Source organism: Mus musculus, chromosome 7 (assembly GCF_000001635.26).
Source record: "Mus musculus strain C57BL/6J chromosome 7, GRCm38.p6 C57BL/6J".
Lineage (NCBI taxonomy): Eukaryota > Metazoa > Chordata > Mammalia > Rodentia > Muridae > Mus > Mus musculus.
In genome coordinates, this window is record NC_000073.6 from 140930542 (window position 1) to 140938379 (window position 7838).

Below are 7838 nucleotides of genomic sequence, written 5' to 3' on the forward strand. Positions count from 1 at the left end.
CGTTCATACTAAATAAAAATTAAAAATTATAAAAAAGAAGTCATGACCCCCTTTACACGTGCATCCTTCTTGTTCAACTACATGAAGTGCTACATGGACGACTGCCAGGATTGGCCTGGATCACATTCACAGACATTGTTTGTTTGTTTGCTTGTTTCAAGTTAAATTGCTTTTTGGGAACACAAAACTCATTAGTTGGGAGCTTAGCTGGATAAGGTCTTGTCCTAAACGTACCCTCTCTATGTTCCAGGGCAGAATGGTCCTCTCCTTCCCGCCCCCCCTTCTCCCTCTTGCTCTGGCCCCTTGCTGGCTCCAGGCCCCCACTCACTCCGGACCCATAGTATGGTTGCTAGGATTTGAATTCATGGCCTCCAGAAGAGCAGTCAGGGCTCTTAACCACAGAGCCATCTCTTCAGCCTGCGTGGTCCTCTCTTTAATGTCACTTCTTAACAACTATAGTCTCAGACAGCTGGTGTGGCACATACCTTTCATCTCAGGATTCAGGACGCAGAATCAGGGAATCTCTGTGGATTCAATGTCAGCCTGGTCTAAAGAGGCAGTTCCAGAAGAGCCAGGGCTATCCAGAGAAAACTTGTCTTGAAAAGCCAAAATCAAACAACCACAACCACAACAAACAATCACAGCTTCTCTTCCCTAGGTGCATCAGGCTTCTCAGTGTTTCCGCACAAACCGTATGTTTTGTAATTACTTTTGCCCACCTGCTCTTTTCCACGGTCGACCTGCACAAGCGCTATCAGTAACAACCGTGCACAGGTGCAATATTATCTTGTCTCAAAATTTTCCTCCAGAAAATTAAGGCCATTGCTTCAAAATTTAACCTCAGACAAGTTCTTAGGACAAGAGCAGAGAAGGCAACTAGATTTATTTTTTGCCAAAAATATCGCAAAAATGTTTTTTGCCCAGTTGGCAACATTGTTCCCCTCTGAAATCTCTTGAGCTGGGCCTCTACAATCTAAATTGTGCTCAGCACTGTTCTCAGACCTCTCACAGGGTCTGACTAGAATGGCTCTTTAAGCGCCACTTACAACATTCAGCCACTTTTCTAGGCCAAACAGAGTCTTCCACATTCCAGAACCTAACGTGGTCAAGTTCTTTGAAGAAAAACCCTCTCCCTGGTACCAACTTCTATATTAGTTACTTTTCTGTTGCTGTGATTAAACAAACAAACAAGCAAACCAGCAACAGAAAACAACCACAAAAACATCATCAAAGGCAACTGAAGGAGGGCAGTGCTTATTTTTGTTTATTGTTCCAGAGGAATAAGAGTTCATCATGGCAGGGCAGCATAGCAGCAGTTGGCAGGCACAGTGGTGGGAACGGGATGCTGAGAGCTAAATAAATCTTCTACAGCAAGCATGAATCAGAGAGTGCAAATTGGAGGTAGTGCAAGGATATACTCTCTCAGAGCCCACCACCAGTGACACACTTCTAGCAAGGCTGCAAGGCTGCAAGGCTGCACTTTCTCAGTACCACTAACTGGGGACCAAGTGTTCAAGCAACTGAATCTATGGGGGAAATTCCCAATTAAAACCACCACACCTGTCTTCCTGGGCCTGGTGTTCTAGACCTAGAATAGAGGCAGACAAAAAGTACAGAGATGGTATTATGAATTTCATTCAGTAAAGATACACATATAATATGTAGATGTGTATGATGTATAATCATAGATGTATATGTGACACATAAAATATGGCAAATATCTATATTATACAATGTTGTCATAAATGGCATTTATTAACTCTATCAATCAGTTCTTAATATGTCCTCCGGGCATTTCACTTGGCCACATTCTCCTGGTGCATCATGTGTGATGGAGGCCTCCTGTTCAGTCTGCCTTCCTTCTCCTTCTCCCTCCTCCTCCCTTTCCTCACGATCCCTACCTACCTGCAGCCCCCAGCCAGGAGACTGAAACATAGCAGCCACAGATTAGCCCCCAACAATACAGAAACAAAATACAGTAAATATATAGGATATAATACACAAAATGTCTGTATGAAACACAAAATAAATGAGTGTGTGATATAGCAAGTACATGCTCAATACACAAGCAAGTTTCAGTGTGACACACAGACAGATGTGATAGATTAATAAATACATGCAGGGAGACTGGGAAAATTAAAACGGCGCGGAATGTTGTAGGATATTTGATCACACTGTGAACCCTGAGATTGTGTTATTTACTGAAAAAAAAACCTGTTTCTAACTGTGATGTGGCTCAGCCTTAGAACACACCTTTAATCCCAAACAACAAAGATAAAGTTCGTTTGTAGAAGGAAACACACTTGTTTGAAAGTGATATCTAATTGAGTGGCAGACAAACTGATCTATCAGAGAAAGATTTGACCGAATAGGATATGCCCAACTCTCAAGAGAAGACAAAGGAAAGAGAAGCTACTTAAGAGGCAGTGCATAAGAGAGAGGTCAGTTTTACCAGGAGAGTTTTACAGAGAAAGGCTGCAGAGAGAGAACAAGCTAGACACAGGTGAGGACAGAAGGAGTCAGAGAATGAGAAGGAGCCAGGTTAGAACATATTGTCAAAGTTATTATGAGGCCATGCAAAGCAATTCAGGAGAGGCCAAGAAAGAGAAGCCAGACTGAATCAGTGAGTGTGGAGAGGAGTTTGAGTCAAAACAGCTGAGTTGAGCCAGAAAGAACTAGACAGGGTTAGTCTCAGCAGCAAGGCTTAGAGGCTGAAAACATTCTAGACCTACAATAGATGGTACGGTACGGAGGCTAGAAGCTTCCAGGACTAGGCCTGGGTCAACAGACAGGGAGGAGCGAGCCTTAGAGATGACAAATAGAGGAAATAAAAGTTACCTTTACAATGAAAAGGGAAAGAGGGGCCGGGCATGGAGGGGCCAGGTGTGGTGACCCAAGCCTTTAATCCCAGCACTTGGGAGGCAGAGGCAGGTGAATTTCTGAGTTAACTTTTTTTTCAGCCTAGCTGTATCCTTTGAGCGATGTAATTTCAAAAGCTACAAAATCATACATAGCTATTGCTAGTGTTAACTGAGAATTTGGAGTTCCTGTTCCTGAGTTCTTAGTCTCCTTAAAAATAGACTCTGAAGGAAGCTAGAGAACAATTTGGCTAGGAATTTGAGAGAAAAATCAACAGGGCAAGTCAGGGTTCTTCAGAGGAACAGAACATACAGAATGAATGTTAGAATGAATATATATAATGAATATATTCATTTTATATATATTCTAGATAGAATATGTTATATATTAATTATAATTATTGTATATGTTTATTTATTTATGTGTTTATTTATTAGAGTAACCACCTATCTATATCTTCCCAGTCACACCAACTGTTCAAATACCCAAGTCTATAAGGCACACATTCCTCATTAAAACCACCACACCTTTCTTCCTGGAGCTGTTGTTCTGAACCTAGCAAAGAGACAGATACTAAGTATATAGATGATATACAAATATCATCCAGTGAATATGTGATATATAAATATATAGTAGGTAAATATATAGTATGTTATTTAAGAATGATACAGGTTCCTGTATCATATAGGTATTTACCATGAGTTGTGTAAGCCTGTATCAAATAGGTATTTACCATGTGTTATGAATCATGACTGTGGTCCAGCTAGTTCAGCAATGGCTATCTCCTAAAGGAGAGGCCAAGACTCTGGTCATTGTTCAGCCCTTGAGGTTGCATGTCTCAGCTGGTCTCAGCTGGTCTCAGTCCATGTTTGGCAGAAGGTATGGTTCAGATTTAAGGTGGGTCTTCTTCATCAAATATCCCACATTCAGGATGGGTCTTCCACATCAAAGGATTCAGTCAAGAAATCCCTTCACAGTCATACCCAACTGCTTGGGTTTTAGTTGATTCCAGATTAATCAAGTCGACAACCAAGATTAGCTATCACAGTGGGCAGGCTGTAAATCTTACAGGAAAAGGGAGATGGAGAAAAGAGAATAAGTCAATCTTTTTTGTCTTAGGGTCAACGAAAGCTAGCAGGTTCAGTCATGGAGGTCAGCAAGTAGCAGAAAGCAATGGGGATTCGAATGGGGGAGGTAAGAGATGGATGACTTCAGCAAAAGAGTGGGCACATCCAGAGAAGCAAGAGCCATAATGGGACAAGCTAATAACTAGCAGGTGATCTTCCTAAAGTGGTCTGCCTCGGATTATTATATAATCTGCAACAGGTGAGCCCTCATTAAACAAAGCTGTGAGGGACTAATTTTAGGAAAAATTCCTGCTATTATTATGTTTTTCCTGTTATTAGTAAACATATATAACAATCACTAAATAATAGCAGACCCCCTTGGAAGCAGATCTCTGCAGATCCATGGAGATGCACTATCTTCTAGTGATGCTATATAGACAAATAGATGACATAAGTCTTAATGATGATCCTATAAGAGTTCCTAAAATTATATCTGTGATTATTAAGCTCTTTTATTAATGGGACTGCTATTAGGTCCTTTTCAGATAGTCAAAGCTGCCATGAGAACTCTGCCAGTCTCCCAAGTGTCACCAGTTAATTGCTCTTAGAGAGTAACCAGACTTTCCTACTCAGAGCACATTCCAAGAGGTTGTAAAACAATTAACCAAAGGTCATTAAAAGGCAACTAACAACTTATTGTAGGTGCTAGGACAGAAGATAAAATACCGACTGGGTTTATCTATACAAAACTTCACTAATAACTTAGTTATGGTCTTAACCCTTCAGTGAACCTGTGGAGCTGAGACAGGTGATGGATGTTTAGGCAGATAATTACTCCTAATATGCATGTAAACATTCGCTGCTGTAAACTTCCATTTCAATTTATGATTTGATTTTTTTGTGTGAACTTGTGATGAACTTTATAGCATGTGATCATGTATTCTGAAAGATGGATAAGTACTGAGGACAAAGAGATCACGGGGGAACTAAGATTAATGGAAAGCTAAGATCAATAGAGGAGACCTTTTTGCCTTTCCCCACTTAGACTAGAATCTTTTCCCTTCACGCACTTAGGATCTTTCTGCTTTCCCCCTTAGATAGCTTTCATAGGAAACTTTTTACAACTTGGTAATAAACTCTATAATCACTTCTTATCTAAGTGTCTTCTTAAGTGTCTTCTCTTCCTGCGACTTCCGACTAGAAGGCTGAAAGTTAGAGCCCAGCATTTTCTGCTGATATAGAACAAAGGCTGCATTGCTTAATCCTCCGCTTTTAGGCTACAGATGTTAATCACCTAAGCCAGCAGTCTTTTAACCTCAGAAAGAGCAAGAAAGTTTTTATGACTTTTTAGAAGTCTTATCATCAGCATTTCAGTATCATTAGGGAGCTAGAAAGCCCTGAGACCCTCAGACTTTAAAGCCATCACCAGAGTCACTCCACCGCTACTCTGGCCCGGCCAGGGAGGCTCCCAGCAGAAGGAGAGAGTTTATTTTGAAAGGCCAGTGAGACCACTTGGTGGGAAAAGCACTTGCTGCCAAGTCTTCCTGTCTGAGTTAGATCCCTGGAACCCACATGGAGGAAGGATTGGACCAACTCCCTCAGGTTGACTTCCCGATACATAAAAGCACATAAGTGTATACCCCACCCCAACACACACTAAATAAATGCAGTGAGAATTTTGGTTTCTTTTAAAACCCAGTTATGTTCCATGAACATGGTTTTGTTTTAACCCCAGGTGTGGGACAATGGCTGCTTCACAGCAGGTGACCAGGGTTGCTCTTGTACACTAGGACAGGCATGATTTTTTTCCCAACTGCAGAGAGTTTATGTTTGGAATTCTGGGAACTTTTGAGAGGGTACAAATGCCTGAGCTGGAGGCCAGAGGTGCTCTGAGGAGGCTGCAGAAGCTGGTTCCTATTGTCGCTCTTTGGCAAGTGATCATGATTAAAGAGATAGAAGAAGAAGTTGGAGATACCCTGGCGAGAAGACTAGGCTAGACACCCCTAGTCAGCACGAAGAAGTCTAAAGAGGTCTAGACACCTTTCCCCTCTAACCTTTCTCTCCTACCTGGTGCTGGGCGTTGGAAGGATTAGTGTGGAACAAGGGTTGGAAGGATGGTAGATATAAGAACCCAATAAAGTAGCCAAAAAAACAGTGCCAACAAATAAATAACTATAGTAAAAATATTTAAAAATCCCGTGTGGGGTTTCTACCCACCTCTGACCATTTATGTTCCCAGATGAAAGACACACACAGCCTTTATATTTTTAAATATTCCTTGGGCAGCACAATATTTTTAAATAATCCTTGGACAGCCCACCCTCATGCTGCCTTCCTAGCAATAACCCCGAATTATCACTTATTATGTTTCATTGTTCCATCTGAGCTGCTCTTAGCTCCAATTGGCTTGCCCATGTGGTCAAGATCTCTTGGCCTTTAGCCTATGGCAGCTCAGGCTCTCCCTCCTGTGTATTCTTCTTCTGTGGCTGCTTCCTTCTTTTCTCTCTTCTCCCCTCCTCATGGTCTACTCTTTCTAAGCCCAAGAAAACCTCCTCCCCACCTACATCTCTTCTCCCCAACTATGGGCTGTCTGCATCTTTATTCACCAATCAGAATTCACTTTGGGGCAGGGTCCCAGGAGCTACATGCAAACTCCAGGTTTTGGGAGACCACACTTAGCATTACAATAGACAGTAAAAGACAAAACCTCAACAAATAAGTGTACAAATTTTTAATAAAAACGGGGACAGCAAATTGGCTCAATGGGTAAAGGAGCTTGCTACCAAGACTGGTGCCTCCGAGTTTGATCCCGGGACCCACAGAGTGGAAGGAGAGAACTGACTCGTGAAAGTTGTCCCCTTGTTAGAATAACAACCTCCTGGCCAAGAGAATAGAATCTACATCCGAGGTGGAGACCATGTATTCTGGTTGTGTGTGTTGTTCTTCTGCCAGGCCCAGGGACAGCAGCAGGCTCATCTTAAGCGAGGAGACTGAACAAATAAGTCATGTAATGGGATACTGTACTCTTCCTCCACAGAATCCCTGTCCCCAGTGCCATAGCTTAGAGCCACGTCAGCCCAATCTTCTAAATTATTGAGAAAAGTATAGTGACTTTTTTTTCTTTCTTCTACCTCTATTTTTTGTTTGTTTTTTGAGACACAGTTTGTTTTCTGTGTAGTCCTAGCTGTCCTGGAACTTGCTCCGTAGACCAGGCTGGCCTCGAACTCACAAAGATTCACCTGCCTCTGCCTCCCCAGTGCTGGGATTAAAGGCGTGCACCACCACTGCCCAGTTTCTTCTCTTTATGTTTTCCTTAATACTCTGGGTTTCGAAATTTGGACTTTCTCTAAAGCCTCCCTCCTCCCCTGCCACATGGCTGCTTGTCAGCATGGCTTCTCCCCTTCTCTTCTCCAACCTCCTCCTTTGGATAGCTGCTGAGGTTTGCCGCTGGCCTAACCTGGGGTTTTCTTTTAAAATCTAGTAAAAGTGTCCTTGAGCTTCCATTTCTGTCTCTTCTTAGATTCTTTTATTACTGAGACCAAGAAACACAAAATCCGGGACTGGAGAGATGGCACAGATGTTAAGGGTCCATGGTACAATGGCAGAGGACCCAACTTCAGTTCCCAGAACCCATCTGATGACTCACAAGCATCTGTAACTCCAATTCCAGAGGATTCAACGCCCTCTTCCGGCCTCTGCAGGCACCAGGCATGAAAGTGGTGCACAGATGCACATGCAGGCAAAACACTCAGACACATAAAATAAAATAGAAATAAATTTTAGCCGGGCGTGGTGGCTCACGCCTTTAATCCCAGCACTTGGGAGGCAGAGGCAGGTGGATTTCTGAGTTCGAGGCCAGCCTGGTCTACAAAGTGAGTTCCAGGACAGCCAGGGCTATACAGAGAAACCCTG